Source organism: Urtica dioica, chromosome 6, assembly GCF_054948205.1.
Source record: "Urtica dioica subsp. dioica isolate 48M chromosome 6, U.dioica_male_clone48M_v1_H2, whole genome shotgun sequence".
In the NCBI taxonomy this organism is placed as follows: Eukaryota; Viridiplantae; Streptophyta; class Magnoliopsida; order Rosales; family Urticaceae; genus Urtica; species Urtica dioica.
The window spans coordinates 39369773-39384618 of NC_142761.1; positions in this window are offsets into that span (position 1 = coordinate 39369773).

Sequence of the window (14846 nt, forward strand, 5' to 3'; positions counted from 1 at the left end):
TTGATAATCTTCCATTGAAAATCTCATTGGTGTTGAATTAACCATCATCCACATTTCCTTTTTCTTCTTTGTCTGAATCTGACGAAGAACAAAGTACCACATCATTTGACTCGAGTGTTGGTATTGTTTAGGAAAAGTGAGAAGATGGCCGAATTGCGTCTTCTTGAGAATCTCAAACTCATTCCTGATCAAACCTTTCTTGATAAGTTTGCAATACTCTTCAAAATTACTTCTTATGGTGATCTTCATCGGGAAATAATCGTCCTATTTAAGAACTGGCTTCAATGGTTCTAAATCTTTGATCTGAAAAAACGTAAGAACATCAGCAAACAAGTTATAATTATTATTTTTCTTAATTTTGCTTTGGTCGGGTAGAATAAAAACTATAATTCTATTAATATTGTTTACTCTACAGTTCAGTAGAGTAGTGTACTGAGCTGTAGACTGGAGCAGAATCTGCTCTACTGAGCAGTAGAGTAGCGTTTTATTGCAATAAATTTAAAGTGTTTTTACCTGAATGATCCGATCATTTGACGACTCTTCATCGTCGTCACTTTCATGTTCTTCTTCCTCTGATGCATTTGAACCATCATCATTTCCGTTCTCTTCTTCATACGTGTACTCCACACTCTCTTCGTTCGTGGACTCTTCATGATTATCTTCATTTTCTTCTTGATGTTTTTCCGCTTCTATAATGGATTGGCGAAAACTCGAACTCATTGGGTACCTAAATATAAAACCAATACAAAACTAATACTCCATTTAAGACATGTAAGATTTGAGATGACAAAACAATATGATAAGATGCAAACTCGGACTGTAATTTTAACTACCCTTAATCACTATAAAATCTCCTTTAAAACTTTTGCTATATATACAAGTCATATGCATATAAGATTTATTTTCCTCCAATATTGAATAAAAATTAATAAAGGAAACATGAGTGCACTTACTTTATCTCATCAAAGACCACTTTACTACATCTACTCTTATAACAAAGAAAATAAAAAGTTAAAACGCTTATTGGTAACAAATCCATCATATTCCAAAACCAACCAACCACTCAACTTAATAATGGGATATAGCGAACCAAGTTACTGGGTTTTGTATTTCTAATTAGAAAGATTTCGACAGTGAAATAAATAAAAGAGAGAACAAGCAGAGATGATTTTTTACTAGCTTATCACAATTCTCAGCAGTAAATCTACAAAAACTCTACTTCTAACTTAATCTAGGAACACAACGCGATTACTGACAATGGAGCATGTTACTCATCTGTGATATACTACTGATATTTCCATGTCTTCTACTCTCTTAATCTCCCATATTTATAGGCTAATATGATTTCTAATTATCCTAACCCCTAACCTGTTAATATCTAGGTCTAACAACTACACGAATTGAGCAGATGATTACAAGCACACGAATTGAGCAGATGATTACAGCTACGCGCCGCTGGTGTCTCACCTCGTCCTCCGCGTGCCGCCTTCGTCCTCCGCATGCCGCCGGTGTCTCACCTCGTCCTCCACGTGCCTCCTTCGTCCTCCGCACGCCGTCTGTGTCTCTCGTCCTCCGCGCGCCGCCGGTATCTCACCTCGTCCTCCGCATGCTGCCTTCGTCCTCCGCTCGCCGCCGGTGTCTCTCGGCCCCCTTTTAAATCTTCTCCGCGTGCTCTCTCTCTCTCCGCTCACTCTCGCTCTACCTCTCTCTCACCCCACGCCTTTCTTTCTCTCGGGTTCTCATTCTCTGCTGGTGTTGTCGCTGTTTTTCGGACAACTATTTAGAAGCCCCAAACGGTTCAACCTAAGGCCGGACCAAGTGGTCGCGTTCGGGCTTGAGCGTGTCGGACTCGGTATCCCGAGTCTTCCCTTAGCTGTGATTGGTGTTTGCCTTATCCGTCGTTCGTCCTGCAAAAGAAGTTAACGATGAACTACAAAGGGGAAACAGAGGGGTTGCCTCTGTTTACCTCTCCGACGCTCAACATTAGCAGGATTGAGGAGGATATAGAGGGTTCAGGTGTTTAGAGGCCGAGACTTGAGAGAAACGAGCGAGGTACGAGTTCGACAGCGTTTCAGTACTCAAATTCGGATTACCTGGACCAGGGGAGGGACCCTGGTCTTTATAGGCGACCAAGGGGCGTTTCGGGCATCCCTTGGTCGAGGGTCGGCTCTGAGCCGGTCATGGAGGCGAGGGCCGGCTCTGAGGCGGCCGTGGAGGCGAGGGCCGGCTCTGAGGCGGCCATGGAGGCGAGGGCAGGCTCTGAGCTGGCCGTGGAGGCGAGGGCTCCCTCTGAACCGGCCGTGGAGGCGAGGGCCGGCTCTGAGCCGGCCGTGGAGGCGAGGGACGGCTCTGAGCCGGCCTTGGAGGCGAGGGCTCCCTCTGAGCCGGCCGTGGAGGCGATGGCTCCCTCTGAGCCGGCCGTGGAGGCAAGGGCCGGCTCTGAGCTGGCCGTGGAGGCGAGGGCTCCCTCTGAGCCGGTCATGGAGGCAAGGGCCGGCTCTGAGCCGGCCGTGGAGGTGAGGGCTCCATCTGAGCCGGCCGTGGAGGCAAAGGCCGGCTCTGAGCCGGCCGTGGAGGCGAGGGCTCCCTCTGAGCCGGCCGTGGAGGCAAGGGCCGGCTCTGAGTCGGCCGTGGAGGCGAGGGCCGGCTCTGAGTCAGCCGTGGAGGCGAGGGCCGGCTCTGAGTCGGCCGTGGAAGCGATGGCCGGCTCTGAGTCGGCCATGGAGTGAGGGCCGGCTCTGGGCCGGCCATGGCCGGGCGCCGGCCCTGGGCCGGCCATTGGCCGAGTGGCGGCCCAGGGTCGGTTGAACTTGGGCCGGCCAGTGGCTGGGAGTCGACCGGACGGGACTTGCCCGGCCGGAAGGTGCTGGGCGGTCCTCGGCCGGCTGGGTGAAGGTCACTGGCTGACCGACCGGGAATCGTCGCGACAGTTCCGCCTATGTTGGTCCGGATCAGCTAGCTACACCTTGCTTCCTCGTGGTTCTTTGTACCGCGGTGCGTTTTGACTCTTTTGCCCCTGTCGGTCGTTGACGGGCCGATAACATTAGCCCTTCGAGTTTCTGGTCGAGCGTAGGTCGAGCGGAAACTCAAGAATGACATCGACATGTGGACTTCAGACGATCACTCTCGGGTTCACGAGTGCGTCGTATAGCGGCTCTAGCGCATAACGAGGGGCGGCTTTGTGCATCGCGAGGGGCAGCTTTATTGCGTTGCGATGGACGGCTTTTGTGCGTCGTAGAGACGGCTTTTGTGCGTCGTAGAGACGGCTTTATTGCGTCGTGAAGGACGTCCTTTGTGCGTCGCGAGTGACGGCCTTGGTGCGTCGCGAGGGACGGCCTTTGTGCGTCGCGAGTGACGGCTTTTGTGCGTCGCGAGGGACGGCTTTTGTGCGTCGCGAGGGACGGCCTTTGTGCGTCGTGAGAGACGGCTTTTTACGTGTCTTATGTTCCCGACATACTATCGTAGTCGATTCGCACGATTTTGTCGGTGCACGTCTTATTTTCTCGACTTACCAATGAAGGCGTAATCGATTTGCACGTCTTGGGGGTGCGTGGCTTATTTTCTCGACCTACCGATGAGGGCTTGATCGATTAGCACGGGTTTATCGTACGTGGCTTATTTTCTCGACCTACCAATGAAGGCATGATCGATTTGCACGGCTTGGGCCTCGGGGGGCCTCGGTGTCACATTTGTGTGACCGGGTTTTCCGTGGACGCTGGCTAGACCAGTTACGTCCGGCGGGCGCATGCCTTTGAAACCTATACGTGACTCGCTGCCTATCGGCGCACGAGCTGGGCGGCGAGCGTGATGTCACATTTGTGTGATCAGGTTTTCCGCGGACGCTGGCTAGACCAGGTACGTCCGGCGGACGCAAGCCTTTGAAACCTATTCGTGACTCGCTGCCTATCGGCGCACGAGCTGGGCGGCGAGCGCGGTGCCACATTGGTGTGGCCAGGTTTCCCGTGGACGCTGGCTAGACCAGGTACGTCCGGCGGACGCAAGCCTTTGAAACCCATTTGTGACTCGCTGCCTATCGGCGCACGAGCTGGGCGGCGAGTGCGGTGCCACATTGGTGTGGCCAGGTTTCCCGTGGACGCTGGCTAGACCAGGTACGTCCGGCGGACGCAAACCTTTGAAACCCATTTGTGACTCGCTGCCTATCGGCGCACGAGCTGGGCGGCGAGCGTGGTGCCACATTGGTGTGGCCAGACTATCCTATAAGCATGGCACCCTCGGGCGCGCGTGTCACGTGATAGGCGGGGTTAGGTGCAGACTTGACCCCCCGACGAGTGTGGCACCTTAGTGCGCTGGTTGCATTTTCGGGTTGGGTCTCTTGGGTCGAATCTCGTGCCTTTGTGAGTGCACCTCCACGTTGCGCGTTTCACGTTTGGGGACTCAGGTGGCCCATTCTTACTCGGTACTCAACTCGAGGAGTGAACTTGACTCGAGGAGAAATGTAGAGTCGGCACGAGGAGTAGCTTGTCGACTCATGAACTCGGAACTCAACTCGAGGAATGAACTCATCTCGAGGAGTTGCGTGAAGAGTCGGCACGAGAGTAGTTAGTCGACTCGTGGACTCGAACTCAACTCGAGGAATGAACTCATCTCGAGAGGCTTGCGCGAGGAGTCGGCACGAGGACCATTAGTCGACTCGCGGACTCGGAACTCAACTCGAGGAATGAACTCATCTCGAGGAGTCATGTGAAGAGTCGACACGAGGACTATCAGTCGACTCGTGGCCTCGAACTCAACTCAAGGAATGAACTCAACTCGAGGAGAAATGTAGAGTCGGCACGAGGAACAGCTTGTCGACTCGTGGACTCGAACTCAACTCGAGGAATGAACTCAACTCGAGGAGATATGTAGAGTCGGCACGAGGAACAGCTTGTCGACTCGTGCACTTGGTACTCGACTCGAGGAGTGAACTCAACTCGATGAGAAATGTAGAGTCGGCACGAGGAACAGCTTGTCGACTCGTGGACTCGGTACTCGACTCGAGGAGTGAACTCAACTCGAGGAGAAATATAGGGTCGGCATGAGGAGTAGCTTGTCGACTCGTGGACTCGGTACTCGACTCGAGGAGTGAACTCAACTCGAGGAGAAATATAGAGTCGGCGCGAGGAGTAGCTAGTCGACTCGTGGACTCAGTACTCGACTCGAGGAGTGAACTCAACTCGAGGAGAAATGTAGAGTCGGCGCGAGGAGTAGCTAGTCGACTCGTGGACTCGGTACTCGACTCGAGGAGTGAACTCAACTCGAGGAGAAATGTGTAAACCGTCTCTCTTTGGGACCTCCGGCCTAACCATCGGCCCTTTGAGACTTTGTTATACTTTTATTATTATTTTTTTTTGTTTTTGAGTTGTTTTGATCAATTATTGCTCCCTGTTAGCCTCCCGAGTTTCTTGCGTTTGTGAGACGAAGACCAAGAAACTCTCGTGTTGGAGGTGTACAATAATGTGTGTTGACATGTGTAGAATAACGTTTTATTGCAGTAAGGAGGTCGTTACAGGTTTCCATGGAACTTGGCCTTCTTTGGAAAAAGAAAATTACATAATTGAAATGAAGCGATTACAAAGTCGAGTGAGTTCGGGCATGAGTTTGAGGGTGGAAGCCGTGACAATCACGGCTTGCTAGCAGACGCGACGAATTCCTTGAGGTCCCCACTTCGAATTAGGGAATCAATTTGCTTCCTAAGCTGGTAGCATTCTGTTGTCGCGTGCCCGTGGTCATGGTGATATTCGCATTGTTTGCTCTTGTCTCGCGTTGCGGGGTCCTTCTTCATCGGGGCCGGGGATCCCAGCTTCTCTTTGTGTAAGCTCAGGATCCTGTCGGGTGTCGCATTAAGAGGGACGAAGGATTGCTTCGGGGCTGGAGAAGGATGGTCATTAGGGACTTGACCATTTCTACGCCTCTTCCTTCGCGAGCCGAGACCGGTGGCCGGTGCCATGAGTGTGGTGGCGCGCTTTTTGTTGGATGCGCGGTCAGCAATGTTGGGCGATTGGTGTCCCAAGGCAGCCTCTCTCGCGGTCTCGCGCCGGGCGTTGAGTTTCTTTCTCAAATCGCATCCATGGGATTCCCTTCGGGAATCGAGGTGGTCTCTCAAGTCTCCATTGGCCGTCCCTATCACCCTTGGCAAGGATATATCGTTCGAGCGACGTCCTCGACGGGCGCCACGACATTCGGTGTCGTCGTCCGTCCGGGGACCTTGGACGCGAATGGTGAGCCCGGAGCATCCCTTTCGGGACCTTGAGATTGAGCGTCCTCGGGTATTGTGCGATCCTCAACGCCTCGACGTGGTCTCTCGAGGGTGTCTCCTCAAGGGCGCATGTGTGCGTTCAACCATTGATTGATGTTTTGGTGCGGTCGCTTGAGGGTGTCCCCTCGAAGGCGTGCGTGCGCGTTCACTTTCGTGAACAGCGTGATCGAGCTTTGTCTCGTTGGTTCTCGACTGCGCCACGTAATCGGGGTCTTTCTCGTCGTGATTGACGTCGTCGACGTTGTTGGAGTCGAGGAGGTCGGCGATGAGCGCGCTGGTGACGCCGGGGCGGTCTAAGAGCTCGGCGAGCCTTCGAGCCGTATCCTCTCGGACTGCGGCCTCGAGGTCATTCGCCAGGTCTCGGGGCTGGCTCTCGTTATCATGAGGTTGCCCTCCTAGACGATGCACAGGGCTTTCGGAGGCCGTACCTCGAACTAGTCGCTCGGGTGCCCACGGAGGTGGCGAGGACATGACTCAACTATCGAGAGTCGTAGAAGTAGCAAGAAAGAGGAATGGAAAGGAGAGCGTCGTCAAGGTCAGGAGGTCCCCTCCTTCTAGCGCCAAAATGTTGTCACTGTTTTTCGGACAACTATTTAGAACCCCAAACGGTTCGACCCAAGGCCGGACCAAGTGGTCGCGTTCGGGCTTGAGCGTGTCGGACTCGGTATCCCGAGTCTTCCCTTAGCTGTGATTGGTGTTTGCCTCGTCCGTCGTTCGTCCTGCTAGAGAAGTTAACGATGAACTACAAAGGGGAAACAGAGGGGTTGCCTCTGTTTACCTCTCCGACGCTCAACATTAGCAGGATTGAGGTGGATATAGAGGGTTTAGGTGTTTAGAGGCCAAGACTTGAGAGAAACGAGCAAGGTACGAGTTCGACAACGTTTTAGTACTCAAATTCGGATTACCTGGACCAGGGGAGAGACCCTGGACTTTATAGGCGACCAAGGGGCGTTTCGGGCATCCCTTGGTCAAGGGCCGGCTCTGAGCCAGCCGTGGAGGCGAGGGCCGGCTCTTAGCCGGCCGTGGAGGCGAGGGCCGGCTCTGAGCCGGCCGTGGAGGCGAGGGCTCCCTCTGAGCCGGCCGTGGAGGCAAGGGCCGGCTCTGAGCCGGCCGTGGAGGCGAGGGCTCCCTCTGAGCCGGCCGTGGAGGCAAGGGCCGGCTCTGAGCTGGCCGTGGAGGTGAGGGCTCCCTCTGAGCCGGTCGTGGAGGCAAGGGCCGGCTCTGAGCCGGCCGTGGAGGCGAGGGCCGGCTATGAGCCGGCCGTTGAGGCGAGGGCCGGCTCTGAGTCGGCCGTGGAGGCGAGGGCCGGGTCTGAGTCGGCCGTGGAGGCGAGGGCCGGCTCTGAGTCGGCCGTGGAAGCGAGGGCCGGCTCTGAGTCGGCCATGAAGCAAGGGCCGGCTCTGGGCCGGCCATCGGCGGGCGCCGGCTCTGGGCCGTCCATCGGCGGTCGCCGGCCCTGGGCCGGCCATTGGCCGAGTAGCAGCCCAGGGTCGGCTGAACTTGGGCCGGCCATTGGCCGGGAGTCGACCGGACGGGACTTGGCCGGCTGGGAAGTGCTGGGCGGTCCTCGGCCGGCCGGGAGAAGGTCACTGGCTGACCGACCGGGAATTGTCGCGACGGATCCGCCTATGTTGGTCCGGATCAGCTAGCTACACCTTGCTTCCTCGCGGTTCATTGAACCGCGACACGTTTTGACTCTTTTGCCCCTGTCGGTCGTTGACGGGCTGACAACAGCTGTAATTTTTTTTTTGTTCTGTCTTGTTCGCTAGGTCTGAGTGGGAGGGGAAGATATGAGTTTTCAAGTTTTCTATTTTTTTTTTAATAAAAAAAAACGTGAGCATATAAGTCATTTTGATATTTTGGACTGAAAAAATAAATAGAAAAGAAAATAAAAATGAGATGAGGGTATAGAATTAAAACCATTTTTTTATAAATGCAATGAGCTAATTTTCTCATTAGAAAATTCGCAAAACAGCCGTGGATACAAAATAGAAGAGAAATTTCATTTTATAGACCTACAAGTTAACAAAATATCGGGATTAGACCTCACACTTTAAAAATATCTAAAAATAGACTTTTGTCCCAATTTCGGACATAAATACCCTTTTGAACAAATACACTCATTTCACTTGAGATTCTCTATCTTTTCAATCCCTTATTCGGTCTTTCATGCTCGATTCCGACGAGATATAACTAAATTCAATGAGATACGAGAGAATCCGACGAGATATGATAACATATAATGATAAAATTTCACGTGAACTTGACTTTTTCTGCTTAAAATGTCAAAAAAGTATGAATTTTATCGTATAGCATCGTACGACATCGTACGGTGTTCTTAGTGGGTCAAGCTAAGACGATAATTTAGTTTATAATCTAGGATAAGAAAGATAATATTTGTAGACAAGAGGGAGGAAACCTATTCTTTCTAGAAAGGGTTTTATCGGAACTCTATGTTTCTGTATTCAAGATAGAGACTTGTTCTTATCATCTCTCTTGTTTTTCTCTGGCTGTTGTTGTTTTCTTGTTGTTGTTGCAAATGGTGGAGTTTCCCTTCTATTTATAGAGAAAAACTATTTGCGAGTTCCAATTTTGCCCTTCCTAGATCTGTATAATTACAGCTATAAGAATAGTAAAGCACTCCTCTCCAAATCTAAAAATATTTCCCTCAATTGGATTGATTTCCACCAAAATCAATCCATTTATTTCATAATCATGTGTTTAATTTGCATGTATCAACAATTGTCCCCCTTTGTGTTGTAAAGTCGATATTTTATAAATGTAGACTTTAAAACACAAAGTGTTAGTTATTTTATTTTTTCGAACATTTTTTTTATTATAATCTGTAAGCATTTAATTGGTCATGTTTGTACCAATATGTCAAGTCCAAAAATTTAGGTCAAGACTATATGTTTGACAAATTTTGTAGCGAGACGTCGAGTCCAAAAATTTAGGTCAAGACTGTATGTTTGGCAAGTTTTGTACCAGTATGTCGAGCCTAAAAATTTAGGTTAAGATTGTATGTCTGGAAAATTTTGTACGAATATGTCTAGCCTAAAAATTTAGGTCAAGACTGTGTATATGATAATATGTTTTTTACCAAAAGGAGTTATTGAAAATTTGTGGCCAATAAGAGCTCATGAAAAGATTATGTGCATGGCTCTGAATACTTATGATGTATATATCATAATATTGTATGTGTGAGGCATTATTGGCCTGATAAGGAAATTTGTTCCAAATGATTAGCCCAAGAAAAAACTGTGTAATTGGCTTTGAATATTTATGATGTATGTAATTGTAAACATCATAATATTGTATGTGTGAGGCATGATTGGTCTGCTAAAGAAATTTGTTCACAATGAACAAAATTAGTTGTGTGGCTAATATTATATTAATGTACGTATGTACATGCGGTGTGTTTTGCTATGCTCTGTTTGCTTCTCTTTATTTTTTTCCTTCAATTTGTGTCGCTAAAGATGGTCGATAATGCGCAAACTTGTTTTGATGGTAGGGTGATTCAACCTAAAAGATGTTATAGCATCCGCTGCTAGCGCGGTGTTGGTGCCTCCCAATGATTCTAGGCAAGATATAGTTGTAATTATGATTTTGGCTAAAGAGTCACAAAATCCAGGAAGCTCGAGTGGTATAAAACAAAAAGTATTGGTGAATTCTTTGGAAGATAGACTTGGTACAAGCAATTATCAATTTCTCTAGAAAAATTATTTAATTCAGTAAAGGAATGCTTTATTATAAAACTTAATTCGGGGGTTAAACGATTTATGTGTGTTGTTGAAGGCATAATAAATAATATGATCAGTTCAAAGGTGATTTTCCTTCAAAGTGACGAGTGACATGGGATATACCTGTCTCATGAGATGAATCTATGTTCATATCGTCGCTCATATCTTAAATAATCTTCCAATGGTTGTTTAATTTCTCTCTTTTGTGTACAATAACATTGAAGAGAGGTGACTTTAATGATTTGTATTTCATTAAAGAGCTTTAGCCATATAAAATGAACGATACTTGTCATAGAGTTGGGAAGTGATTTATTGACGTTACAAAATTATAACTATCGTGAAACAAATATTTATTTTATGTTTTGAGTAAGAATGTGGGAATTTTTTTTTATCAAATGCGGGGATTTACGTGTTGTGATATTTCGCTCTCAATAATTTTATGTGTTCTTAATATATATATTTTGTAATAATTATGTGTTTGTACAGGATAGTTGGTCTCCCTTTTTTATTTGAAATTTGCCTCTCTTTTTGTTGTTGTGTAACTCTATTTTTTTTTTTTTGTTGTTGTTGTAGTGGCAGCCCTTCAACATGTTCTCTTTGAGCTCCATTTTTTTGTTGTGTAATTCAACTCTCCTTTTATAGTTGTAGTGACAATCCTTTCACATTCTCTTTTTTAGTTGTAGTAGCAATCCCTTCATATTCTTTTTGAAAGCCATGTTTTTCATATTTTAGGTGTACGTTTTTTTTCTTCACCATTTCAACTTTGTCTTGTATCAAAGTTCATGTGTATACAAATAGCTTTTTTATTTTATTTTAATGAACGGTGGAATTTGTGTCGTTCTTGTATCAATTTCATAGACAGACCGACTGAGGATTCGTAGTAGTATTTTATTAAAAGCTTCAGCTGGTCCATTCCCTTGAGGATAGTATCGAGTGGACTTGTGGTGACAAATGTTGTAGTCCTGGAGTAATTTTTGTACGATTTGGCCTACAAACGGTGTACCATTGTCAGTAATGATACGATGCGGGATTCCAAATCTGCATATGATATGTTCTAATATAAATGTCGCTATCGTTGGTGAGGTGGCCTTTTTAAGGGGTATTGCTTCAGCCCATTTTGTGAAACACTATGTTGCTGCCAAAATCCATGTTCTTCCCTTGGATGGTGGCGAGATGGGGCCAACGAGGTCCAATGCCCATGAATGAAATGGCCATGGAGAGGAGACGGGTCGTAGAGGCACTGACAGGGCATGGATTTTGTTATTAAATATTTGGCATTTGTAACATCTCCTTACGTATTCTGTCGCGTCCCTTTCCATAGTTGGCCAGTAGTAACCCATTCGTAGAAGTTCTTCGCTCAATTTTTTTCCTCCTTGGTGTTCACCACAGTCACCCTCATTAACTTCTCTCATGATATCCTCGCATTCACCAGTACTCAGACACCCATAGAGCCAAACCACATTTCTTCTAAGCGAGGTGTTTTACGGAGGTTTGAAAAGTGATTGTATATGAAGATTCCTTCAAAACTTCGATCGTGACGAGTAGATGAGATCTCTATGTTTTCAAATAAAAAAAACACGTCTTCGGTCGAGTAGTCTTACGAAGGAATCCCCAGCGGAGACGCCATTGTTCTTAGTGGGTCAAGGAAAGACGATAATTTAGTTTATAATCTAGGATAAGAAGGATAATATTTGTAGACAAGAGGGAGGAAACCGATTCTTTCTAGAAAGGGTTTTATCGGAACTCTATGTTTCTGTATTCAAGATAGAGACTAGTTCTTATCATCTCTCTTGTTTTTCTCTAGTTGTTGTTGTTTTCTTGTTGTTGTTGCAAATGGTGGAGTTTCCCTTCTATTTATAGAGGAAAACTATTTGCGAGTTCCAATTTTGCCCTTCCTAGATCCGTATAATTACAGCTATAAGAATAGTAAAGCACTCCACTCCAAATCTAAAAATATTTCCCTCAATTGGATTGATTTCCACCAAAATCAATCCATTTATTTCATAATCATGTGTATAATTTGCATGTATCAACAATTGTCCCCCTTTGTGTTGTAAAGTCGATATTTTATAAATGTAGACTTTTAAAACACAAAGTGGTAGTTATTTTATTTTTTTGAACATTTTTTATTATATTATGTAAGCATTTACTTGGTCATGTTTGTACCAATATGTCAAGTCCAAAAATTTAGGTCAAGACTATATGTTTAACAAATTTTGTAGCGAGACGTCGAGCCCAAAAATTTAGGTCAAGACTGTATGTCCGGGAAATTTTGTACGAATATGTCTAGCCTAAAAATTTAGGTCAAGACTGTGTATTTGGTAATGTGTTTTTGACCAAAAGGAATTGTTGAAAATAATTTGTGGCCAATAAGAGCTCATGAAAAGATTATGTGCATGGCACTGAATACTTATGATGTATATATCATAATATTGTATGTGTGAGGCATTATTGGCCTGATAAGGAAATTTGTTCCAAATGATTAGCCCAAGAAAAAACTGTGTAATTGGCTTTGAATATTTATGATGTATGTAATTGTAAACATCATAATATTGTATGTGTTAGGCATGATTGGCCTGCTAAAGAAATTTGTTCACAATGAACAAAATTAGTTTTGTGGCTAATATTATATTAATGTACGTATGTATACATGCGGTGTGTTTTGCTATGCTATGTTTGCTTCTCTTTATTTTTTTCCTTCAATTCGTGTCGCTAAAGATGGTCGATAATGCGCAAACTTGTTTTGATGGTAGGATGATTCAACCTTAAAGATGTTATTAGCATCCGCTTCTAGCGCGGTGTTGGTGCCTCCCAATGATTCTAGGCAAGATACAGTTGTAATTATGATTTTGGCTAAAGAGTCACAAAATCCAGGAAGCTCGAGTGGTATAAAACAAAAGGTATTGGTGAATTCTTTGGAAGATAGACTTGGTACAAGCAATTATCAATTTCTCTAGAAAAATTATTTAATTCAGTAAAGGAATGCTTTATTATAAAACTTAATTCGGGGGTTAAACGATTTATGTGTGTTGTTGAAGGCATGATAAATAATATGATCAGTTTAAAGGTGATTTTCCTTCAAAGTGACGAGTGACATGGGATATACCTGTCTCATGAGATGAATCTATGTTCATATCGTCGCTCATATCTTAAATAATCTTCCAATGGTTGTTTAATTTCTCTCTTTTGTGTACAATAACATTGAAGAGAGGTGACTTTAATGATTTGTATTTCATTAAAGAGCTTGAGCCATATAAAATGAACGATACTTGTCATAGAGTTGGGAAGTGATTTATTGACGTTACAAAATTATAACTATCGTGAAACAAATATTTATTTTATGTTTTGAGTAAGAATGTGGGAATCACTTAGAGAGATGTGATGGTTCTTGTGTTCTCATACGAGCCCAGAGAGCCAAGCCACATTTCTTCTAAGCGAGGTGTTTTACGGAGGTTTGAAAAGTGATTGTATATGAAGATTCCTTCAAAACTTCGATCGTGACGAGTGGATGAGATCTCTATGTTTTCAAATAATAAAAACACGTCTTCGGTCGAGTAGTCTTACGAAGGAGTCCCCAGTGGAGTCGCTATTGTTCTTAGTGGGTCAAGCTAAGACGATAATTTAGTTTATAATCTAGGATAAGAAGGATAATATTTGTAGACAAGAGGGAGGAAACTGATTCTTTCTAGAAAGGGTTTTATCGGAACTCTATGTTTTTGTATTCAAGATAGAGACTTGTTCTTATCATCTCTCTTGTTTTTCTCTGGCTGTTGTTGTTTTCTTGTTGTTGTTGCAAATGGTGGAATTTTCCTTTTATTTATAGAGGAAAACTATTTGTGAGTTCCAATTTTTCCCTTCCTAGATCTGTATAATTACAGCTATAAGAATAGTAAAGCACTCCACTCCAAATCTAAAAATATTTCCCTCAATTGGATTGATTTCTACCAAAATCAATCCATTTATTTCATAATCATGTGTATAATTTGCATGTATCAACAATGTCGCCATTGTTTTTAGTGGGTCAAGCTAAGATGATAATTTAGTTTATAATCTAGTATAAGAAGGATAATATTTGTAGACAAGAGGGAGGAAACTGATTCTTTTTAGAAAAGGTTTTATCGGAACTCTATGTTTCTGTATTCAAGATAGAGACTTGTTCTTATCATCTCTCTTGTTTTTCTCTGGCTGTTGTTGTTGCAAATGGTGGAGTTTACCTTCTATTTATAGAGGAAAACTATTTGCGAGTTCCAATTTTGCCCTTCCTAGATCTGTATAATTACAGCTATAAGAATAGTAAAGCACTCTGCTCCAAATCTAAAAATATTTCCCTCAATTGGATTGATTTCCACCAAAATCAATCCATTTAGTTCATAATCATGTGTATAATTTGCATGTATCAACATACGGCATCGTACATTATAATTATAATGTACGATAAAATTCATACAAATTATAATGTACATTATAATTATAATGTATCGTATCTCATCGTACGGCATCGTACAACATCGTAAGTTATAATTTTATCGCACATTATAATTTGTATGAATTTTATCGTACATTATAATTTGTATGAATTTTATCGTACATTATAATTATAATGTATCGTATCTCATCGTACGGCGTCGTATAGCATCGTGCGTTATAATTATAATGTACATTATAATTTATATGAATTTGATCGTACATTATAATTATAATATATCGTATCTCATCGTACGGTATCGTATGACATCGTACGTTATAATTATAATGTACATTATAATTATAACGTACGATGTCGTACGATAATGTACGATGCTATACGATAAAATTCATACTTTTTGGGCATTTTAAACGGAAAAAGTCAA